At 48.4% G+C, this 25,863-nt stretch overlaps 1 protein-coding gene across 1 annotated transcript in view; it reads left to right on the forward strand.

The window, feature by feature from the left end:
* COX20 (cytochrome c oxidase assembly factor COX20) overlaps positions 1 to 25,863 on the forward strand; it is a 236,150-nt gene that overhangs the window by 115,348 nt on the left and 94,939 nt on the right. The window lies entirely within an intron of this gene.

Genomic DNA, 25,863 nt, shown 5'->3' on the forward strand with positions numbered 1-25,863 from the left:
ACATTTGATAGTGTTCTTTTATAAAATATCTTCAAAGAGCGGAAGAGTATTTTACAACTACTAGTACCACCCCAAGCAGAAGCTGTACCTTTCAATATAAGGTAATGTGTTGTCTATAACTGGGTTAACGGCTCTGAGCAGATTGCGAGCATAGGCGTTTTCATTCATATTCTGCTGAGTGGGGCTGCTTGTCCACCTCAGCCAGGTATCTGCATACCAGTAGCACTACCCCTAATAGAAAACAGATTAAAATAGCCCACTGAGGATTTATAATTCACCCGGGGAACAAAGAAGAAATATTCCCTTTCTAATACAACAAATATCCTGTGTTTAAGGGTAGTAGATAGTGGTGGACAACAAAGTGCTGATCTTCCCAGACTACCCTACTTAGGTTCAGCAACATCACTCTTCTTTCCTGTTCTGAAGGTTTGTATACTGCGCTATCAAACGGTAGGGGTATAATGGCGCTGAGCAGGTATGAATCTAGCCACGCCCAGCGCAAGCAGGGAGCTATTCGAAGAGCCAAGCCTTCAGCTTTTTGCGTAACTCCAGGATCAAGAAGGCTCTGATGTACAGTGGCAAGTCATTTAATGCTTTAGGAATGATGTAGGAAAACGCACTCCTGCTATATTTGGGTTTGCGAATGTATGAGATGTGTACAAGTAGGAGTCTGGCCAGTTGGAGATGTCTGGATGGCGGGTGAAAGACAATTCAGTTGTTTAGGGATGCTGGACCCATGCAGGGGACGAAATGGGTCAGTGAGACAGGAATATATTACGTGCTGCTGTTGCCAGCCAAGTTAAAATTGATGACAGATGGAAAGAAGACTTTCTTCACTGACCACCAAGAAATATGGGATTGGTTTGACCTCTACCTGGCTAGAAAGGATGGGGCTCCTCTGGCGAGGACCTCCAGCCACTGAAACAAAGGAAAAAGGAGGCAGTCTACAAAACACTGCACTAAACCGCCTTCACATAGCCAGATTATAGTGGGGAGGGATGCTGCTGTCGCGACAGAGTTTGCACACCGGTCAAAGCAATCCCTCAACAATACAAAAGCGATCTCTAGGGATCTTCTGTCTCATACTCAGACATTGAGCAGCCTTTACAAAAGGGGCCTGACTTGCAAGCATTGACTCCAGAAATGGCAGACATATGAGGCACCGTCCTAACTACTACCCTGTACTCCAGAGGATGACTCTTGAAGCCTAATGTTGTCTTTATGTTTTCATGGACAGAGAGTGGTTAACCTTTCTTGGGGATCAGGAGCCGCTTATGTAGATGTTATAGTCTTATCTATGATGTGCCCTGTGGGAAGAACTAAGTGCATGACTGCGGAAAGGATCTTATAAAGACGGTTAGGGCTGTGACAAACAGGAAGGCGCTGGGACATATCAAAGCGGTTGGTACCTGACCATAGCTTAGATCATCTCAATGGGGAAACATCGCAGTTATACATTCCTTAACTTGAATGTTAGGGGTAAGGGCACGGTTCAAACTACATTCCTAATGTACATGCAGTGGAACTCCTGTAGTGTTAATACAAGAAACTCCTCTCTAGCCTCGAAATAATTAAACTACCGGGGAAGGGGGCATCGCTATGCTTCTAAATACTCATCATACACCGAGGTGCACTAATTTGGGTGCATCAAGTGGGCTCTTTTATTGCACCTCATATCGAAATTGAGAAAGAATATAGGGCCAGATGTAGGTGGCTAAATACTGGTCGGTAACGCCGAAATTCGGTAAATTTCAGCGTTACCGACCGGTATTTAGCCATACCTAATGTAGGTAAGGAATTGGTAAAAAAGGAATCGGTAAATACTGATTCCTTAATACCGATTCCTTATTGCTCTTGCATTTAAGGAATCGGTAATACCGATTCCTTAAATGCAATGTCGGAAGCACATTAAAGAGTGCTTTTGAGCCTTAAGGAATCGCTAATTACCACCATCTTCAAGTTGGTGGTAAGTAGCGATTTCCTTTCAAAAAGCACTTTTTTGCTAAGGGCATGGATGTGTGCCACATGTGCACACATGCACATTTCAGGGGTTCAACAGAGTGACCTTTGGACACCCTGGCACCCTTGAAATACCTCACGGTATTACAGATTCGGTAATACCGATTCGCTAATACTGAATGTCTTCACATTTATTCCTATGGGCCTCCAAGGCCATAGAAATTAATAGTTAGGTAGGTATTCCTTGTTACCGAATCTCAATTACCTATTTGGTAATAAGGAATATTAAGGATTCAGTATATTTTACCGAATCTTTACCTACATAAGAAATACCGATTTCTTAATAGAGAATCGGTAAAATTCGCTATTAAGAAATCAGTATTTCTGATTTACCTACATCTGGCCCATAGTCTTTTACTAGCCAGAGCCATGTTGGGTGGGTCAGAAGTGCTCCTGGGCTGTGTACATACATCTAACAGACCAGTTGGCCTGTTTATATATACCACTGACCGAATGGCCCAGTGTCTGCACCTCCTGTTGTTTCTAGGGGATTCTAGCTCTGTTTTAGACACAACCTCGGCTGCTCACAGTCACCTTTGATATGTAAGTTTCAGAACGGGCAGCCTGAAGTGTTGGTCACCTGAATGACAAGCTGGTGACAGCATCTTCACACTAGCATTAGGGAATATTCGGTTTGTGTCAATGTGTAGCTGTAGATGCACATGCTGTGCATTTTCATGCCATCTAGTGTTCTGATTAGAGGTGTTCAACTTGTTTTTGTTCGAAAAAGTCTTTTTGAGTCACAAAGTGTGGTGACCACCTATTGTTGGCAATGCACATGGGTATCTGCTCCATAGTCAGATTGTTTTGCTCCGCTTTTGGGTTCAAATGTGTATACAGGAGCTCCAGTTTGGCGTCACTAGGTGTTCTTGCTGAGCCTTCAGCACCATCCCTCATCAGTCCAAGCAATCCTACTTTTCATCCGTCTACTGTCCAATGTTCTTTGATGCAGTTCTTTCTTAGTGGTAGACGACATCGCACAGCTGGGCTCTGCTCCGTCGACTCTATCACCCTCGAACAGTCAATAATGCCCAACGTGATGGAAAGGACTCCTTTTCAGTTCTGCCCATCTTTCACACCAAGTACCCCAGTACAGACTTGCACGAAGTTTCTAAACTGAGCCTTACCCCTGATCACACACAGGAATCTTGTGCAGCATGTCTCGCCTTCATAACAAAAAGACTCTTTGGAACCGACAAACTTGACGCATTGTCTCTGCTTCAATTGCGCAGCGCCGGGGGAAAGGAAGATGTTGAAGAGATTGAAGAGGTGTTCTTGTCAGAGGAGGCTTCTGCCTCCGACTCCAACGTTGAAGCCAAAGTACCCCTGCCAGCCCACCTGTTGCCGAGGACTGAAGTGAGTACTACGTCTGAGGAACCAGCGTCTAGCTCTCGTGCTTCCTCAGATGCTCTGAGCCACCCCTGCTGCAAGGCCATGGTCAGAACCTAACTAACGAGCTGTACCCGATGCCCTCATAGCCCCCAGCACCAAAGTCCACCTCGATACCTCACACTTGACCTCAACTGCCGCTTAAGTGCCTGATCCGAAGACATCCGCTGGACCATACAATGAGCTGAAAGCTTCAAAGCCAAATTCGATTTTGTGGCATTCTGGACATCAACCCTGTTCGGCTTCATCCAAGCCATCTTCGCAGGAGTTTGACCAACCTATCCTGCAGCACCTTCAGTAACATTTAGAAACTGACCAACAGAGGATCCCCATCCAGCCAGGCATGGGTAGGATCCTGTCTAAGCCTGCCCCGCCATCCAAGGATACCCACAAGTGAAGACTCTCTTTCAAGGAGAACGTCCTCTCTCCATCGGAACCACTGTCCTAAAAGCCGCGATGGCAGGATAGACACACCGCTCCACTGCTGCTTGGCCCTTCCAAGCCTGCTCCATCTCCTCCTCTTCCTCTTCCCCCTCCACCTGCTCCTACACCTCCATCCCATCTTATTCCTACCTCCCCTTGCTGCCTGGGGACCCTCACACACATTCCCCACAGGGATCTCCATATTCAGGGGATGGGGACAATCCAGGGTCTCCCTGTGATCCACCCTATGACCCTAGAGCTCCTGATCCTCAGGATGACTATCGGACAGATCTCCCAGCGGACATTGACCCGGACTTGTACCCCGCCAAGCCCACTCACCCTGATGATACTACCTCTTACAGCGAAGTTCTACACAGGGCTTCTGCTTTTCATAAAGCTGAAAAGTACGTTCAGCCTGAGGAGGATGATTTCCTGCTGGAAACCCTTTCCACTACACAGAGGTCCCTCGAGAATTTGCCCATGTCAGAAGGCATGCTCAAGCCTGCTGTGGACATCTTCAAAGAGCCTGTGAAAGCCAGAGTCATCACTCCATGAATTGAAGTTTAAGGCTTCACCATCAGACCCACCTACATCAAAGGGAAGTTAGCCTCCCCCCCCCTCTCCCCGACACACTGCTAGGAAGAGAGTGAATTCCCAGGGCACCAGGGTATACACTCCATCCGGACTGGAAGATCAAAAAAATAGATGCTGCTGGCAAGTGCGCAATTCGCGACTCGCTAGTGCATTGCCACTAGGGTCGGATTGGTAAGGCGGCACTTGGGCAATGGCCGAGGGTCCGGTATCCAAGTTCGAGCTGTGGGCTGCTTTTTTGGGCAGCCTGGGGAGGGGTGAGGGGACAGGGTCATTTGGGTGGTGTCCGCGTTGTTCGGATGCCACCTGTGGCCCAGTGGGTGCCTGAGTGGCCTTTCTGAAGGCAGATGGGCATCCATTACCTCTCTTTCTTATCAACGGGCAGGGATGTCACTCCCTTTCTTTCGCTGGGCCGGCCCATTAATGTATGCAGATTGAGCGGGGCAGGGGGCCTGAGCAAAGTGGCCTCACTTGTTTTCATGTGATTTTTACCTGTGTGAACTAATTTGTGCATTGTTTTGTGGAAAGGCAATATGTAAATGTGGGCCACTTTTGTTTTCGTGCCCGGGTCGATTTTTTTAATCCTAATCCAACCCTGATTGCCTCCTCTGTGGGTTGACCCTCCTAGTATGATTGCGCCCACTGAGACCAGCAGGAGGATCTTATCCAACATCTCCCAAAACAATACCTCAAGTTGGGGGCAGGAGTTGGTAATGGAAGGCATGATTATCTCCAACACCAACATCCAGTGTGCTCTGGATGCCACAGACATGGCTGCTCGTAGCATCAATTCGAGTCTCCTTTGCTGCCATGATATGCTATGTGTCTTTGGTTTTAAACCACGAGGTACAACAGTACCTTCTTGTGTACCCTTTGATGGCAAGAATCTTTTCGGTCCTCCGGCTGACTGGATGCTAGAATAATCAAAAAGGAAACGGATACAGCCAAAGGTGCCTTGCAGACTCCCACTGCCCTGGTTCCATTCGACGCCCACAGTACCGCGGTGCAGCCAAGGCAGTTGCCACACCTGAGCCTTCCACCACATTCACCAGAAAACAGCAGCAGACTCCTTTACTGTGTTATTACAGGGAAGGGTACAGAGGGGGCAATGGCAAGGGTAGAGGAAAGAGGCAGTTCTAAAGGAGACACCGCTCCAAAACAGTGACGCTGTCCACCTTCTCCTCGACCATCCACCACCTGTCGAGGCTGGCTACACAGGTTTCTGCCTCACTGGGAGGCAATTACCTCCGACTGGTGGGTTATAGACATCATACAGGAGGGGTATTGTTTAGATCTCACCCAAGCACCACCCAACCCATCTCCCACTCACACACAAGCTGTCCACAAAACACCACCACCCGCTACAAGAGGATATGCATGCATATCTTGCCAATGGAGCCATAGAGCCAGTGCCCCCACAATAACACGGCAATGGGGTGTACTCCATTTACTTTCTCATTCCTAAGAAAGATGGCTCCCTCAGGCCTATACTCAACCTTCGTCCCCTTAACAAGTAGGTTATGTCAGATCATTTCCATATGGTCACACTGAAGGATGTCAGCTCTCTGCTGCGGCAAGGCAACTTCATGATTGCCCTCGACTTGAAGGATGCCTACTTCCATATTCCCATCCACCCCACTCACCACCCACCAGAGATTACTTCAGTTTGTGTTGAGTGGACTACATTATCAGTTCACCGTGCTGCCCTTCAGGGTAACAACAACCCCCAGAGTCTTCATCAAGCGCCTATCTGCAGTAGCCGCTCTCTTCAGGTGGGGCATCCACGTGTTCCCTTACCTAGACGACTGGCTGATCAAGAGCGCCACACACCAGCCATTTCTGGCAGACACACAAACAACCATAGACCTTCTTCACAATTTGGGCTTCACCCCTTCAGGTCAACTCTTCCTCTGGGCTACCGTAGACTCAAGGGTGGGGGAAGGCTTATCCAAGTCATGCCAGGGTCAACGCTTTTCAAAGTCTAGTACTTCTATTTTAGCCACATCATCAAGCATGATGGTGTCCTGCATTGCAATAGTTCCTTATGCAAGGCTACACATGCGTCCCTTATAGCAGTTCCTAGCAGCACAGTTTTCTCAGGTGGAGTTAAGTGGCAGGATCTAGTGTTGATTTAGGGCCATACACATCGCTCTCTGCAGTGGTCGAACATCAACAACCTGTTGCAGGGAACGCTGTTTCTAGACTCCGTTCCACTGGAAACCATCACCATGAATGCCTCACACTCAGGATGGTGTGCACAACTTGAAGATTACACAATCCAGGGCTGGTGGACACCCACACATTCGGGCCTCCTCGTCAACCACCTAGACTTGCTGGCTATTGAGTTTGCTCTGACACAGCAAAAAGTCGACGAGTAGGAACTTCACCACAGACCCTACTCTTGTTTTTCCAGCAGTTAGGGTTTCCTCACATAGACCTGTTCACTGCCAAAAATGCAAAATGCCAAAACTTCACCGCCAGGTTACCACATCCGTAGTCCATGGGCATCATACTTTGGATGAAATGGTCATGGATATTTGCCTTCGCTTTTCTGCCTCTCCCACTTCTACCATCCATAGTTCTCTAGCTGAGACAGCCATCTCTTCACCCTCATCCTAGGAGCCCCATCCTCGGCGTGCCAGCCTTAGTACTCCACTCTACTGGAACTCTCCCTAGTTCCTCACGAGAAGCTTCCCCACAGGCAGGACCTTCTAACGCAAAATCACAGTAACCTCCGACATCCCAATCCTCAGCAACTCAATCTTGCGATATGGCTCCTAAGATCTTAGAGTTTGACTACCTCTGTCGGTCTTGGGACAGGTGACACTGCCCAAAATGATAATGCTGTCATGCCTGCTGGACCATTTAGTTATTCTGCTTCTACATATTTCCAGGATGGTCTGTTAAAGTCTACACTCATTACTGGCAAAATTCATTTGGGCCATTGAGCAAAATGAGATGCTCGGTAGCTGAGAGCAGCCTGAGTGCGCAAGACTTCAAACTGTGGTATTTAGCCACCCAAATCCAGTGAGTGGACTAGTTGTTGATTGTGGCCCACTTGAAAGACTCCAAAATTGACTGTAATAAAGCCCAACATAGAACGTTGATTGGACTGTTCCTTGGATAGATAGTGGCCGACAGAAAACACCCATGTCTGCCACACACAGACAGCCTTTATGTCCTTAAGAAAGGTGCCCTGCGAAGTACCTGGCAGTCTGTTCAATATGGCCTATCAGTGGCACTAGTGGACTTCACTAATGAGCAAAACTATTTCTAAAGCCGAAAATAATTAAAGCCACTGAAACAAGAATACTGATATTCATAGTTCACATTAGATGACCTGATACCCTCACCAGAACTCCGAAAATAATGGTCTTCTGCCAAGAGAATTTCTTCAAAATGAGGTATTGGTAAAGACTTTTCAGAAAGAATGGACGCATAGGGACATGCAACCACAAACCCAGGGTAGTACACTTGTCTAATCACAATAGGCACGGGCAGTAAATGGGTATTGTGGTTTTATTAAGCCCTTCTAAATAAGACTACGGTAAATGTAGAGCATCTGAGAGCCAAACGAAATTCTGATTTAATAGATAATGAATGGAAGAGGACTCTTGACTACGCCCCAAAATTATCTAGGAACTTTTAATTTTAATGCACCCAGTTCATCTTCCTACACAGAACATACTTGTTGCCTGGGAAAATTAGCAAAATGCATTTATCGGCTATGTCCCAAGTTCTCTAGAAGCACAAATAAATACTGGCAAATTCTCCGTGGTCTGGGAATGCTCCAAAGTGTCTGGGTTCTTGGAAGACGTTTCATGGTACCTCATTAGGACTACAGGAAGCGCTGCTTATGTGACCCGAGCAGTTCCTTGTTAGGCCTGTTCCCATGTCCCAAAACAAGCATTTGCAATACAATAGGTCTCGCATTTACAAGAGTTTGAGCTATTGGCATTGTAAATGACAATGCCTTTTATTTATGTGTTGTTTTAAAAAAAGATAAATACAAGGCATTGTCAGTTACATTGCCAATAGCTTAAACTCTTGCAAATGCGAGACCTATTACATTGCAAATGCATTCAGCTCGTGTGCTATAAAAAAAAAGCCTTAGGAGAGAACGTGTCTTGCCTCCAACAGTAGAAAGGACAAAGCTATTTGAGAAAATAGTGCTTGGAGGCTGTAATTAAAGCCTACTGAGTAACAACACTCTTAACAGGGGGTGTCGCCATGGGAGGTTACAAAATGAGATAAGGCAGAACTAAGGAGGGACTACTAAGCCTATCGACCAATGAACAGCCACAGTTTACAGTGGGCAATGACACAAGCCAATAAAAAAATAGGGGCGGAGACCTGGGAGGATCTTCAAGTTCCTACCTGAATACAGCATGCCTCACAGAGCAGCGCATGCCCTGCCCAAGCTCGACCTAAAAAACTTGAGTCAACAAGAAGTAGAAGGGAGAGGGGTGGAGGAAAGAAGGGAGGAATGGATGGAAGAAGAGTTGGAGAGCAACTGAGTGGTGAACACAGGCTACCAGGTAGTAGGAAGCAGGAGTGTGTAAGGTAAGTAAGGGGAAAGGGAGAGGACTGTGAGGTGTGACCGGGAAGTAGAAGAATATGATGAGAAAGAGAGAAGATGGAGCGATGAGGGGTCAGCAGAGAGGGAACAAAGTATACAGATGTATCTAGGAGTCAGGTAAGGGAGAGAAAGAGAGATGCGGGCAAGGATGGCAAAACAAGGGCTGGCGAGAGGAAGGGAGACTGGGAGCAGGCGAAATGAATTGGGAAGGAGAGAAGAGGGCAGATGGAGATCGGAGGAGCGGGCATGTTGTGCAGTGTACAAGTCGGGGGTAGACGCAGGTGGATGGTGCCCACCCACTATTTTCACAGGGTGGACACCGTCCACCCTTCCAAGAACATAGGCCCCACGGAAAAATATGCGGAATTTGTCCCAGGGTAATTTGCAAACACCGGGACACTTTCAGCTGCACCTGCATGTAGCTGTCTGCTTTCGATCCTCAACAACTTGCAGGCGGGAGGGAGCTTTCTTAGTTCAGGCTCCTGCTGGGCCCGTAACAAAGGCCGAATCTGAGGGGTCATCAGGGGTCCTTTTGTTGGAGTCTCCTGGCTGACAGCAGTCAGGAGCCTCACCCCTAGAAGCAAATGCAGCAGAGAGGAACAAATCACACTTTGTTAGCACTTCACACATATTAAGAGTGGCAGCTTTTCACTTTGTTTAGGAGATATTCATGTGATGTGTGCCAATATAACTGTATATTTTACATTAACAATGTAGGGAAAAATCTGTAAAACTGAATACTCGCATACATAAATATAAACTATCTAAGCGCTACATTTTGATAGACACTGCTCCTTTTTTAGGTCTCGGCTAGCGTAGGCTGGGCACATGCGCAGTCTCACTGGCGAGATTTAATGACTCTGAGTAGCGAGGGTAAACCTCCCTTCTTCTCCATTGTCTGGCCTCCTAAACGGCGGCCAGCCATTGAAGAAGAGGTCTCAGTTACGTCATTCTCTCGCTCTAAGCCCCGTCTTTTTCGGATTGGGGGGGGTGTGTTTTTTAGGTTTCTTCAACCCTCTTCTCCATTGGCTGGAATGGTAAACAACAAGTCAAAAACACGGCCGTTGTTTACATTCCAGCCGATGTAGAAGAGGGGAGAAAGAAAAACACGCCCCCCAGTCTTCAAAGGACGGGGCTTAGTGACGGTTCCTGATGCTCCTTTTCCCGACTAACTTTTTTCCTTGTCTGTCTGGCGCTTTTTCACAATGTTCCGTTTTGACATGTTGCGGTCATTTATTTGGTTGTTTCCACTTTTTTACCCCGCATGTTCACTTTACTTTCCAGATTGTTTACGAGCACATAACTTTATTCGTCTCCCTGTTCGTTTACCTCTCTATATCTATTCTGGTTCACCTCCCACATCTCACGCACTTCTGGTTTTCACAGTAAGGGCAAGCCGCATTAGCTCTGACGGCATCCTCTGGACTTTGGTTTACTCGTTTGACCCATTTGCCTGCAGCCCGCATTAAAGTATCGCTCATGACCCGCGAGTACTTTTGCTTTGCACGAAGCCCATTGAATGTTGGCATGAACTCCAATTCTGTTTGTGATTGGATGACGGCGTATTCGACTATGCACTTGTTTTCTGTCTCAAGGGCAGGGCTTGTCGGATTGGCTCAGTGTCACACACAGATGTAACTCTTTACCCTGCAAGCCTACACAGTGACGGCTCAACACACACACATCTTAAAACATTCCTTGCATCCCAATCACGCGAAGACAAACTGGCCCCTCTTGTGCAAAAAACCCCCAAAAAACTGGAACAAGAGGCAAAACTTCATTTTGTTCTCGTTCAATATTTGTTTAAGGTTTGTTTTCGTAGATTTTTAAGCAAGGAGGGAAGGAAAAGAGAGAAAAAGGGTCTGAGAGTGTGACAGAATGTTAATTTAGAACAAACAGATATCACAGAACATGCTTGTATGAGTGTGGAAAGTGTAGCATCTTGCTGCGTGTGTCCCACCCCTAACAAAATTACAAAGTATTCTTGTCTGATTTGGGGAAAAACAAATATACATAAGTAATTTGAAATGGTACAGAATAGGCATTTCGGGAAACATGAAAGAAGTCAGGAATATTGCCAGAAGCAGGGAAAGTGCTCCCCAGCAGAGCAGGGTAAAAGGTAACACCAGGGGACTCTGCCCTGGTGTCCGCACCCTTCTCTCCTCCTGTGCCTGCCTAACTGCTGCTGCAGCTTCTTGCATATTTCCTCTCCCTTCCGTGCCTGTGCCTCCGTTTTTTTTCTTTTTGGGAGGGCGTGTGAGAGAGACTGTTTGACTTGAATCGCCTGGAGCATGGAGAGCGACCCCGAGGAGCGACAGGAGGGAAGTGGGGGAGACAGGGGGGCCGAGCAGAGGAGCCCTCTCGCAGGAGGGGGCCGGGGCGCAGCCTGGACAGATGAGGTGAGTGCAGACCTCCCTTGCCCTGGCTACTACTGTGAAACGTGGATGTTTGCAAGACAAGAGGCAGGACGGGCTTTGCTGAGTTGTCGTCCCTTTGGCGCCGAGTGCGCAAAGTTTACTAAACTTGTTGCGCGGTTCCGGTGGGCCCCCCCAGAGGGTGCTGGTAAATGAGTTGGGGAATTTTGGGGACTGAATGGAATGGCTGCGTGTGCAGGCGCTGTGCATGGCAGGGTGTGACAGGCCCCAGGCGCAGCTTCTGCAAGCAGAGATGAAGAGTTTTTGCAGGCGGGCTGAGAGCCAAACGGTGCAACTGTGTCCCTGCTGATGAGGCGTTAGAGGCTGCAGCTGGTGGTTTTAGTGCGAGTTCTGCCACGTTTTTCATGCACTCAGTCACCTAAACCAGCATTGTAATTTGGTAAGGACTCAAAGTTGCATGGCACGTGATTTCATGTCTGTATATTTGTGTAGCCACATTAAAGATGCACTTTGGTAGCAGTTGCCCCACTTCTCCGGCCAGGAATGTCTGCTGCCCTAAGCTAGGGAGCGGAAAGGCGAATCCCCGCGGAGTGTCGCGTCACAGCTCCTCGTTAACAAGACTGCTCCCCGTGGAGGCACTTTCCACTGATGCTGTGCGCACTGGAAATCTCCACTGCTTGCTACCTGCAGAGACCAAGGTGCACGGGCCAAGACGGGGACCCGCAGTGTCCTCTCCTTGACCTTCTGTGCCCCGGTTTACCCCGTGCCCCAGCCCCGACCCTGTCGCTGCAGGACGTCAGGGCTGGGGTTGCAGTAGCTTTCACTGGGGACTGCTTCTTCTGTGACCCTTCTGCTGATTATTGGAAACACAGGACGCGTTCATTTTTTTCAATTAAATAATACTTCGGAGCTGCTTTAATTATTAATTCTTCTGTAGAACCACTGCACTGTTATTGTTGCACTGCCACTGTTTAGTGCCCACCACACTTCTGATCATAGGAATTCGTTTAAAGCAGCCACTAGGTAAATTATGTCATTGTATGTCTCAAAAACGCCACCAAACATTATAGAATGCTTCCGAATGCGATTTGTTAAAAGGATGAGGGCTGGGCAAAGATGACTGTCTCTTCTGTACACTGGGTGACCCCTTTAACCTCTCACTATACGTGTGAAGTAACCTTCGTATGGGTTCATACTTTGACTGTGCTTCAGTCTGAGTAATGCCAGGAGGTGTGTTCTTCTGATTTACCCAAGGCTGTCGCCTTTATTCTGCGTCTTAACACAATGCTTGTTTATTTTAGCTCTGCAGGGGCCGGGGACGGGGTCAGCACGTGTTTGACACATTGCGGCCTCATTGCGCGAGCCTCGGGCCTGCCACTGAGGGAGGGATGGTTTGAAGAGAGCGATGGCTTGCAGCTGGGCCCTTTCACATGACACGCTGCCCGGCCCTTCACGGCCACCGTGAGCGCCATGACGCATCGGCTTTCTTAAGTTAGTGGACGGATTACTTCTCCTCTGGATATTTTCTAAAAAGGTAACTTGTTGAGCACCGTTAAGGCCCAGGATTGTGAACCAAACAGGGAGAAGTGTCCGCCCAGTAGTCGCTGTGTTCATTAGCGTAAAAAAAACACAAGGTACAAAAAAAAAACTCCCAGTGAGACCGTCCCTGACCTCAAGTCACATGAAGCTCACCTGCCCCTCTGATGTAACCTACTCGTACTCAGAAAGGCCTTCACATCGTTTCTGTTTTTTAGGTCTCGGCTAGAGTAGGCTGCGCACATGCCCAGTCTCCCTGGCGAGATTTAATGACTCTGAGTAGCGAGGGTAAACCCCGCCCCTCTTCTCCATTGGCTGGCCTTCTAAACGGCGGCCAGCCATTGGAGAAGAGGTCTCCGTTACGTCATTCTCTCGCTCTAAGCCCCATCTTTTTCGGATTGGGGGGCGTGTTTTTTAGGTTTGTTCTACCCTCTTCTCCATTGGCTGGAATAGTAAACAACAAGTCAAAAACACGGCCGTTGGTTACATTCCAGCCAATGTAGAAGAGGGGAGAAAGAAAAAAATGACCCCCCAGACTGCAAAGGAAGGGGCTTAGTGACAAATGGCGCTCGCTTGTCACTACCCTAGTCCAGGTGCTGATGCGTGCACTGCGCGTCGGGGAGCGGCGCCCTTGCCTACGGAAGGAAGCTGGGAACTGCTGAAAACGTGCTCTCTCAGCTCTGTGACTGCCCAAAGAGGTAAGGCCAGGCCAGGCCGCTTGTGTTTGGGGAAGACTGCTTTAAGGACCTGGCTGTCCGTGCTAGCACCACCTCAGCGAAGCTATACACACAGGCAAAAGAAAACATTTTTATTAATAACCGGAGTGATAGCTGCTTTAGAAATACTATGTACGTATGCCCTCAAGCTGTCCGTGTTGTTCGGTGGGTCGTGGTAAAGGCTTCATGCAGAACTGTTTCATTAATAATGGTTCGCCTGTAAAGCGCTGTAAAGCCCCGGGGCCAAGTTCCCGCTGTATAAAACGGCAAAGTGTATTCGTTTGTGCGCATAGCAGAAAGTGAATCCAGCCAAGGCTGACTAAGTTACTCTTTGGGGGTCGGTCATTCACAATCAGCCCTTACACCATTGTGTTTTTTCCTCCTAATTTACTTTTCCAATCCACCCCCTTTCTGTAGCACTGAATGTCTGGCTGGGCCCAGAGGCTACGTGTTATTATCTGTGTCATTTGCTACAACCTGGCGAGAGCGGAGAATCTGAGAAATGCATGGCCTGGAGGGTGCAGGAACCCGTGGCTCTTTCACGGGAGGGCACCGCTGTGGGGCAGGATTGATTGCTATGCTGCCGGGCTCTTCCCAGGGCAGGTCTCGCCTTCTGCAGGAGGAATGTAAGTTTGTGTTGATTCCAGGCGGCCAGCAGGCAGCCGTTTGCTTCAATGCGCACCGCTCGCCGAGCCAAGCCAGTCAGCGTTTCATAGTTGGAGGCACTCTTGCAAGTTGCAACCTGCTGCTCCAGAAGGCGCACTGATGTTCCCTTGCTGATGCAGACTGATTATAAAGGCTGAGAGGAAATGTGTGGCAGGGCCAGATTTGTTTTTAGAATTAAACATTTTGCTTATTTAGTCGTCTTCAGTTTCATTGTAACCACAGTTGGTTAAAATGGCGAGCGCTTGTCATGCCTTTGCTCTGACCAGTGATGCGTATCAAGCTCTGGGCAGAGCCGGCGGCGGGGGTGGGGTGGTGCTGGTAAAGAGCTTGTACTGCGAAGGACAGGGGTGGATCGTGTTCGAGGGCGGCCCTGTGCCTTTAAGCGGAGCCACACCCGTCTGCTATTGATGCTGCTGGCGGGCCGGGATCCTGCTTCCTCTGCCTTCCCAGCCGCTCCTGCATCTTCCCTCAGCCTGCCATCCGCATTGCCCTCCCTCGCAGCCCCTCTGTCCGCCTAAGATCTCACCATGACCGGGGTGGCGGCTGCGCTGGCCAAGGAGCGGGCTGGGCACCAACGTGCAGGCCATCAAGTACTTGCGGCAGGACTTCGAGGAGCTGCGCGCCGAGTGCCTGCAGGCGGGGCAGCTCTTTGAGGACATCCGGCCATCGCCTCTTCGCTGGGCTTCAGGGAGCTGGGGCTCTGAAGGCGCTTCAGGGAGGGAGGGGCGGCGGCTACCTGTGGGCAGCTGAGGACGGTGATGTGAAAGTGTGTACGAGGAAGGCGACGGGGTGGGGCCTTGGAAAGTGAGGGGCAGAGACTCGGCGAGTGTCCCAAAGTGACTGAGGGGCTCAAACTGTTAGATGGGGGTGCGAGGGACGTGAGGGGGGGTGTTGGACAGGCCACATGAAGGGCCGCTCTCCCCCAGCTCAACCAGGCCCGAGAGCCGCCACGACAGTACCACGCATCATCATTGTACATCTGCTGCCCTCTCAGAACCCCTGCCTGCGAAGCAAGCTAACCTCGTGGGCCCGGTCCACTGCCGGCCCACGCGGCCAACCTGAACCGCCATCTTGGACACTTCACCACGAGGTCGCCTGGCCCCCGATCGACCCCGACCCTGGGCCTGGCCCGGCCTCAGACATCTCGGCACCACCATCCACCCAGGAGGTGAGCGGGCTACTTGGCAAGTCAATGGGAGAAAGAGGTGTCGATGGCTCCCCCCGCCAAGTGCCGCTCGCCCATCGCCTCCCCGGGCGCTGGCCCCACCCCCCTGCTGGGTGTCTGGAATCCCGCATCCCGGACCCCCCGACCTCCAAGTGCGAGGGTCCGGACATCAAAGCACGCCAGCCCTATAACTGGGGCAGCTCCAGAGCAGGAAGGCAGTTGTATCTTGGAGTCGAGAGACGTAAAGAGGAACTCATCCTGAACGGACTACTGGCGCTGCCGTAGCTCTGTCCTGTGCACCATCATCCTGCCTGGTGGCGCTGCCACAGCCTAACCTTCTTCCTTCATCGTCGTCCGGATCTGCTGGCGTGGCCGCGGACCGTTGTAACCGTCATCTTCATCGGGACCTGCAGGCTCCGCCGCGGACCGTCATCTTTCATCCGACCATCTCGGGACCTGCTTGGCTCCTCCACGGCCCGATCATCAAGAACGCCGAGCTCAAGGATTGAGAGCTATTTTTGGACTCACCGGTAACTAAAGACTGTCCCGCTACCCTTTTCCTCAACCAAAGACTAAGCTAGAGGGGACCCCTGAGTCCAGACCTCCTTGTACCATATCATCGTAACCTAAGAATTGCCTATAAAGTCTCGTAACCTTCAGTCTTGTGTGGTGTCCGTCTGTGGGGGGGAAGTTATTCATCTGTACAGTCGTTGGAGACGGCTCTCCCTGGAGACCTCTCCCCGTAACCTCGGCCGACCCTCCCGGTCCGTCTAACAGGGGGGGAGTGTGAAAGGGGTGTGGGTAGTGTGAGACTAGGACAAAAAATAGACCCAGGCACTAAAATCAAAGTGGCCCCCATTAGTGAACCGGATGACTAAAGAGTCCCAGATAGGCAAACAGGGCCACTTGTGACCATGTAAAGACACGATGCGTAGATATTGTGCAATCTGTAAGATATAGGAGACATCATGCGTTTTTGTTTGCTGCAGGAAATGCTTGTGATCGAGAAATTAACAGTCAGTGGATGTATGAATCAGTGGGTGGGTGGAGTTGAGTGGTGGTTGGGTGGATGTAGGAGTCATGGGTGGACGCAGTTGAGTGGTGGTTGGGTGTATGGAGTCAGTGGGTGGAAGGAGTTCAGTGGTGGTAGGGAGGGTGGATGAAGTCAGTGGGTGGAAGGAGTTGAGTGGTGGTTGGGTGGAGGAGTCAGTGGGTGGAAGGAGCTCAGTGGATGCATGAGTTAGTGGGTGGTTGGAGTTGAATGGTGGTTACATTGATGGAGTTAGTGGAATGCATGAGTCACTGGGTGGCTGGAAGGAGTTTGGTGACTGGATTGAGCCAGTGGATGGTTGAATTGAGTTAGGTGTTGGATGGGTGGATTTGCATGTTGGATGGACAATTCAGTAGGTGGGTATATGTCTGGATGTGGTAAGTGGATGGGTGAATGGATAGAATATGGAGCTGGCCAGTGGATGGGTGAAAGAGTCAGTTGGTGCATATAGTCAACAGGTGGATCCATGGAGCTGGCCAGTGGATGGATGCATAGATTGAGTCAGCCACTAGTTGACTGGATGGATTGAGTCTGCTTGGGTGTGTGTGTGTGTGTGTGTGTGTGTGTGTGTGTGTGTGTGTGTGTGTGTGTGTGTGTGTGTGTGTGTGTGTGTGTGTGTGTGTGTGTGTGTGTGTGTGTGTGTGTGTGTGTGTGTGTGTGTGTGTGTGTGTGTGTGTGTGTGTGTGTGTGTGTGTGTGTGTGTGTGTGTGTGTGTGTGTGTGTGTGTGTGTGTGTGTGTGTGTGTGTGTGTGTGTGTGTGTGTGTGTGTGTGTGTGTGTGTGTGTGTGTGTGTGTGTGTGTGTGTGTGTGTGTGTGTGTGTGTGTGTGTGTGTGTGTGTGTGTGTGTGTGTGTGTGTGTGTGTGTGTGTGTGTGTGTGTGTGTGGCTGTGTGTGTGTGTGTGGCTGTGTGTGTGGCTCTGTAGGTGGCTCTGTAGGTGGCTCTGTAGGTGTGTGTGTGGGGCTCTGTGTGGGTCTGTGTGTTTGTGTGTGGCATTTGCGAGAGATTAAGCTATTGGCATTGTAAATGACAATGCCATTTATTTATCTGTTTTAAAAACCAACACATAAATAAAAATATTGCCATTTACAATGCCAAAGGCGAGACTGTTGCTCTCTAATACTCTCAATTCACACACTCTACTACTAACTCAACTAATCACACTCTAATACACCCTCTAACTACTCTCTACTACATACAAGTCACACTCCTCACAACTCACTAAATTACACTATCCAGAATTTTATACTCGCTCTGTACTACTCTACTACTATCTACTACACTCTAATACTAAAAAGTACTAACTAACTACTGCTCTCTAATATATACTCTATTTTGAGTCATTCGCTACTCACTCTACTAAATAGATATACTACTCCATATACTATCTATAACTCACTACACTACATCTATTTCTATCTAGTACTTTTCATTACTCACTACTACTGTCTCTACTACTCACTAAATCCTACACGCTCTCTACACACTATCTCCTACTCACTCTATAGTACTCTCCACTAATCTACACTACTTACTAACTACTATTGCCTACAACTCACTCTTACTCTACTCTATACAAGTACACTCTCTATTAATCAACTAGTCACTCTCTACCAGGCGGGCAACTAGATCCAAATTTCGGGGGGGGGGGGCTAAAAAATATTTTGGGGGGGCTAATTCTTCCAACCACAGACATAGTGGCTGTAAGAATGGGTGAACACAACAAAAGCCTAATTTACAATTAATGGTCTTTTAAAGACCTGTTAAGTACTCGGGTGCGGCTGCAATTAGATGCTCGCCAGCCCGCAAAGACGTGTCAGCCCGGGCTGACACACATGACGGGGGGGGGCTCAAGCCCTGTGAGCCCAATGGGTGTTGCGCGCCTGCTCTCTACTAACTATTAATTACTGCTAATACTCTCTACTACTCTCTGAGGCTTACCTATTGCCATTGTAAATGACAATACCATATATTTATTGGTTTAAAAAAAACAATATTTGAAAACAATAACATTTGCAATGCCAATAGCTCTAACTTTAACTAAGACGAGACCATTGCATTGTAAATGCTTGTCTAATAATCAGCCAGATGACAGTTCATTAAAACTGTACCCGGATCGTTTTTCGCAGTTGACTTGCTGTGGCAATGAAGAGACACGGGAGGTTAGACTCCCAAAAAAAGTCAAATACGATCTCTTTCATGACAGAGCGCTGCCAAGCAGCTTCTTGTTCCGCCCTGTGCGGTAAAATAACTCTTCTTCAGCTCCCTGTTGTAACCCCTCTGTTACAGCTCAATAAACGTTTGAATCTTAGTCTGATGAGTGGATAGAGACAAGGACAGTGTGCGGCGTGGCGCAGGCACCTGTGTGAGAGACCTGTGATCTCGTTAATGCCCAGACATAATGGGATGAAAAACAAGCATTGGCCGTGGCTTCAGAGTGCTCACACAAAGGTGCATATATTGTACTAGCAGCCCGCCCCAGCGTTGCCTGGGGTAGAAGGGGGCTGGGGGCTGCATTTCAGGTTTGCGTGCTCTCCCGCCCAGGCCCCCGCCCGCCACAACATTGTCTGTGTCCCGGACAATGTTGTGGCGGGTGGGGGCCGGGGCGGGAGAGCACGCAAACCTGAAATGCTGGCTTCCCCTACCCCCGCCTGCCCTGACATTCCCCAGCAGCCCGTGCCCCGCCCGCCCCGACCCTGGCTACCCCGGATTCTTACCTTGCCTCTGCTGCTCACACCGCAGGTCCATATTTCTCCGCTCCGCCGCTCTGCCACTCACCACCTGTCCGCCGCCGCTCCTCCCCGCGCCATATCCGCCTCTCCGCTCCGCCGCTGGCCTCGCTTCACCGCTCATCCCCTGCGCGCCATGTCCGCCGCTCCTGGGACGCTGCTCCTCCCCTGCTCCTGACGTGACGACGCACAGTCGCGGCCGGCGCTACTTTGGGGGAACTACTTTTTGTAAAAATGTAACTTTTTATATAACGTTTATTTTAAAAAAAATTAAAGCCTATGGCCATCTACACACCCTGCCGATTTCAACGGTGTATCGGGTGTGTAGATTGGCGCTGTGGTTCCCGAGTTTACCTTGCCTAAAGGTGCAGGTTCTCTCTTTATAATAGTAGTATAGATTTGCATGCACACATTCACCCAGACCATGAGCTTTGCCAATTGGGGGGCTTTGCATAAAGAAGTGGTTTCTGTACTGAATGTATATAGACGATTTAAACTTGAATGTAACAGCATGATGATTGGTTGTTGTCAAATGTAAAATAGCCCCTCGCGCATTCTAAAGAAAGCTCTTCCTCAGGGCCACTGATGCACCAAGTAGCCAATGGCTGTTATTGAGAGTCAAGTCAACGCTATGCATATTTTAAAGAAGTGTGAATAATATGCCATCGTCATGCCAGACTTAAAAGTAGCAGTGCCCTCTGCAAATCTGGCGAGAGGAACCTACGAATCTGATATCGCGCTGAGGTACATTGGCTGTAGGTTGAATGGCCCTGGGAAGAGGGCACCCACGGACCTATGTTTCGCTCATGAGCAGAAAGGGGTATGCTCCTAGAGGTGAACATGCACAAGACATGCAGGACATCACACACAGACAGTCACGAGACCAGGAATGCACACATCGGTGGCACAAGGGTCACTGGCGATGCGCCAACAGCCAGGCAGGATTTTAAGTCTTATCACGCAGTGCTTAATTTGTAAAAAGAAAAGAAAATGCCTAGGGCCCTTCTCTAGAGGCCAACGCAGCTTGTACCCTTCATTGCCCCTGTCAAGCGCTGCCATTATCAACACAAAACCATCATACTTGTGTGTTACAATTCGGACTATTAAAGGTTACCCAAAGCTTAAAACCAGCCTAGATGCCCCCCCGGTACTGTTATGTTTTTTTTAAATGTATATTGAATCATGAAACACTCGTCCATGAGCGCATCTGAAAAATAAGCACACAGCGCCACCGTGTGGCAGACTATCATACGTGCCGGCATGGAGAATTATGTGCCAATACTGAATATCTGCAAACAAGGGCTCAAATTAAGCACTGTTATCAGCCCCTTAAACTATGAGGTGTCTCAGAAGCTGCAAGGAAGCCAGGCAAACAGGCGCATGCTTTGCGGGCTCTCGGAGGGATTGGAAGAGCGGTAACTGCTCCTTAGCAGGCAGACCTCGGTTGAAGCTGCATGATACAAATAGGGCGGCACATATAGTAAAATGACAATTATATAGTTGGTTGTGCATTTCATTTCTACTACGTATCCAATGCCCTCCCTCGAAATTAGGGCTCATTTAATAGAAGCGGTTTTAAGTACCCTGCGGAGTAGTGTGTTCAGAGCAGCCCTGCTTTGCCCGCTCTGTCCCTTACACATTCAAGCATACCACACATACACGATACACACAGACTCACAGCCTTATGAATACGCACACATACACTCACAAAACACTGACATACATCAGCAGATATGTACCCCTGCACTAAGTGCACAGATAAACACGCTAACAGCACTGATGCACACAGAGATATTCCGATATGCGAAAACGCCCACATGCACACACTTGTACAAACACACGCATGTGCATGCATACTCACTCACCAAAACACAGACGCAACAGACATGCAGGCACAGTCACAGATATGCACGTGCGTGCCCCCTCCCTCGCCCCATACATATATATCACCAGGTCATGCTTTCAACATCGATTGGTTACAATATATCCCTTCAACGAGGGAGGGAACAAATTGGCGTGAGGATGACAGAATGAGTCGAGGTTTGGGTAAATGAGCGACTTTTGAGTCGAGGTGTGAAATAGCAGGTGAAAAAATCCCCGAGAATCTGAGTGAGCGAGTAAAGCCATTTGCCTAGCACTCGTAGGGACACATAGGGTTGGAGCAGCGAGTCAGCGGTAGAACACCCGTATTCAGATCGGGTGAAGCCAGGGCACTTTACTAAGCTGATTTACAAAGCCTCATCTCCTCAAGCTTCAGTTGTCACCAGTAATTAACCACATTTCTAAGCTCACCTTTGTAGAGACACTCCGGCCACCGTCCAGGACATGCTTTCATTAAACACAATACACTCATGGTTTGTAAATCCATTTTAATGCTCTGTTTATAGTATTTTAAGTACTCCTAAAGAAATCCCGCTGTCTGATTTACTGCAAGCGGGCCCTAGCTCTGAATGTGCAGAGGGTTTTTTCATAGTCATTCAGCATGCCAGACGGTGTAAGTGATACTATGGCACTATTTATGAAGGCCTGGTTCATCTCGCAGAAGGTTTCACAATTTCCAAGAGCGTGAAATCTGTGTAAGATGGATGCTTCACTTTGAGGAAATAGAAATTTTTAGGTAGTCAGTGTGACCCCCACTCGCACCCTAACCATGCACCCGTGCCCCATGTATGTCATGTAATTCCCTTTCCGTGCCTGCAATGAAGACGCATTTGCATTTCCGTCTAACGTTAACATGTAAGTTATTCAGTCCTCCATGATACCAACGTTAATTTGGCTTTTAGGCCTACGTTTCCAATGCATTTACATGGTGCATATTAAAATAACGCGAAGCACACGTTTTTCTGGCTCAGTCGAGCCAGGCCCTTAATTGAGGCTCCGAGTCTCTTCTGTCTCTGAAAGCTGCAGTTTAGGTATGCATCCCTGACCTCTACCTTACTTCCTGCTCAGGCGAGCGGTGCCCGGCTCGGCCTGGCCTGCCTGCCAAGACGGTATTTTGCCTACAAGTTATCTGCTCAGCCTCCGCAAAACACATTCCAGTTCAGTGAAATAGGTAAACATATTCCAGCCTGCAGAGCAAAGGGCCCAGCTTTCATGTCTCCTTGCACGTAATTTACTGCACCCGTTACCATGGTAGGCCCATGGCCCCCGCGCATTGCATGGAGAACCATAGGCACGCACTAGCATTTAGTATTGAACGGCCTCTGCCCGAGAGACCTTTTACTTCAGACAACACATCCTCCAAACATAAGATATCAGATATGCTATAGGTGCAGGTCGTTCTGACACCCCAGACACCAGACTCCTCTACTAGTGCTAAAGTCAAGCCCCCCAGCTCTCCCCAGTTACGCGTCATGCTCAGTTGCGCACGCATCCAGGGTAAAGGTTTCTGCTGACCCTGCAGAATTTCTCTATGCATCCACCCACCTATGACACTTCTGTGACGCTTCCAGCACACACCTCCGTGTACGCCCCTGTACACGCCTTCTTTTACGCACATGTGTTCTTATCTTCTCTCTTTTTCACTTGTTACGCCTACTGTATTCATTTCCATTATACAGTTTTACTATATATAATGTGTGATGTTAATAAAATGTTGAATATCCCTTCCTGAACCTTAGTGGTGATGGAACCCGATGTCCAGTGTCTCGAGCCACTTAAATAAAGCCCGTATGACTCAGATACCACGGACTCTGCCTCTCATTTTATTGAGCTATTCTTATTGTCACTTAATGTATAGAAAAATAGTCCCGGTAATTTTATTTACCACATAATCTGGCACCCGAATAGGGACCCCTCCCCTTCCCCACTCGCCGGCGATGTAACGCAGGCTCCTGACCCATTCTACAGCCGTGACGGACTCCTGTGCACACCTGCGGGTTTTCCTGCTATCTCCCTCAGGCCCACGGAGGAGACGGAGACTGCGGTCCGGCATCCAGACGAGGCGGTGAGGAACGCGGAGAGTCCCGACCAGAGCCCAAGCCGAGAGAGCAAGGTCCGAGGTATCTGGAAGCCCACCTGTTCCGAAGCGCATGCGTAGTAGCAGCTAGACGCCGTAGCAGTCCAGTCCAGTCCAGTGTCGAGTTTCCGAGGCCTTCAGTTCTGCTTCCCGGTGAGTAGCGTTGCTGGGGCGCATCTAGACGGGTTCATTATTTTGTGCCCGGTCAAGACGGGTCTGGGTACACAGACCCGGTCAAGACGTGTTCACTTAGGTGGATACGGTATGACGTGTCTCTTTATGGGACCGGTATGTCTGTACTGTTTTAGCAGTGCATCTAGTAATTCAGTATTCTAGAAATCCAGTATTCTAGTATTGTTTCTCGAGATTTTCAGAATTTATGTTTTTCTATGAACCAGGTAGTATCAGTCTGAAATGTTTTAATGTGTTTAATGTCGTGGTATGAATGATTGTTTGCTATTCATTACTGTGTTTATTGTGTTCGCGCTCAAGTAGAATTCAAATATGCCGCTGTTTTCGAAATTACGTCAGATAGGAACCAGGAAAGGGATACTCGAAGAAGCAGTTCCCGTCCCGCCTAGGGACACTCCCGGACATTTTATGTACCATAAGCATGGCTTAGATGCCATACTGTACTTAGACTTATGGGTTGATTATACCAAAGATCTGGAAGAGAAATATAGATGGCCTGTCTCAGGGACATGGGATGCTGATTGCATCATGAGAGTAGAAGAAGCATTATGGAAAAAGAAAGCCAGACAATCCCAGAAAGATGCCATAGAATTGTGGCGTAAGGAAGCGCATAGAAGAACAGAGAAAGAACTTAGGAAAGCAGAGAAAAGTAGAGAATCATCAGAAAAAGCCCAAGAAAAAGAGTTACTAGAAGAGGGTGAACGAGTTAGAGCAGAACAATTAGACCGACAAAGAAATGCCCTTATGAAAGGCATGTACCCCCTTCTCACCGAGGGCCTACCTAAGGCCACCTCGGAAGTACCCAGTAATTTACCGCCACCACTGGTATCAACTAAACTCCGTCATAAACAGACCGCAGCGGAAATTTTCCTTTCTTCTTACTTAGATGACACTGTCCCAGAATATGCAAATACAAATCCTCCTCGAAATATTAATCCTCCCAACCCTGTTCATGACACGACTTCCCCCACTGTCCCTCCTGCCACTGGTCCTGGTATTCCCTTTAATGGGCCAACAACCCAGGGCCAACCTACATTGCCTACACCTACTTCTACTACACCTACTTTACCAGCTACACTACCACCAGCGACAGCACAATCAGTAATACTTGACGATCACACTTCAGGAGGAGCAGTAGGAGGTACCCCTATCACCCCTCCTCAAGTAAAATGAACCACACTAAGAGAAGCAGCATTACAACGTACACCAAAAGTAACTACATACGCAGCCCTTAAACAGTACCTCACTGATTGCAGATATGATCTAGTACCAGGCGAAGACCATATGATTCTATATTCAATACGTCTACGACGTGTTACAAACTATCTGGCTATTTTACCTGATATGCGAGAACATCTAGACAACATATATCATTTTATTAGAACGGGGGAGAGACCAGAAAGTATTCACGACGCCATGGCACACAGGAAGGTGGAGACTCAAAATATGATCTTACAGTTTCTGATAAATTGTTTGATAAGGGAACAAGACCAGCCCGGTTATAATAAAGAAGAGAAGGATGTTCTGACAAAATGGAGTGATAACATAGCTGATGGTAAACATAGTAGACAGGCTTGTATAGAAGCCATGTACAGAAAGATTCGTAAAGTAATTATAGACATGCACGAGAGAGAAAGAGCAGCGAGAGAAGCCGATAATGCGGAAGATGAAGTCTCAGAAGACGATGATATAGAAATTGAAAACCCAAATAGAATAGCGTACGTAGGTAGGGCGAGACCCTTTGAAAGACCCTTTGACAAACCCATACGCCTAGAATGCAAGAAAAGTTTTCTTTCTCCCATACCAGAACAATGTTCTCTTGAGCATCTATTCCAAGCCACTGATAAAGTACTGAAACAACAAATAGGTTACAGTGAACTTAGCTCCATGCATGAACAGGAACTAGCCCGGTCTGCAGTACAATGGGCTGGCAATACTAGCGTATATAAAGATGATTCAGTAGCGCAAACATTTTTGAACCTTTCCCCAGACGAACAGCGATTAGCTTGTATGTACATGATTCAACATCTCATTACATTGTATGAAAGTCAGCATTCTGATCCAGGTCCCCTATATAATATATTGGAAGAGTTACTCCTAGGTAGATGGAGAGGCCTAGGTACCGATTTAATTAATGTCATTCTAGAACATCGACACAAATACAGGACTTTCCTGACTCCACATTTTGTTCCCGTTCCACCCCCGGTACGGAAAACATTTTACATAGACAGACAGAACCCCTTACGAGAAGTTCATCCAGTCCGAAGGACGGATGGTGAGCTTGAACGAGTATTCGTATACACACCCTTAACGAAAATGGAATTATTGGAAATGAAAAAATTAGTACCCTGTCACGATAACGATCCAGCAGGGTTTCACCGAGAATTAAAAGACATGCTCCGCAAGGGGGAGTATACGTATCCCGATATCATTAAAATGCTGAAAGTTCTGTTGCCTGCAGGGATTTACGAAAAAC

Source organism: Lissotriton vulgaris, chromosome 6 (assembly GCF_964263255.1).
Source record: "Lissotriton vulgaris chromosome 6, aLisVul1.2, whole genome shotgun sequence".
Lineage (NCBI taxonomy): Eukaryota > Metazoa > Chordata > Amphibia > Caudata > Salamandridae > Lissotriton > Lissotriton vulgaris.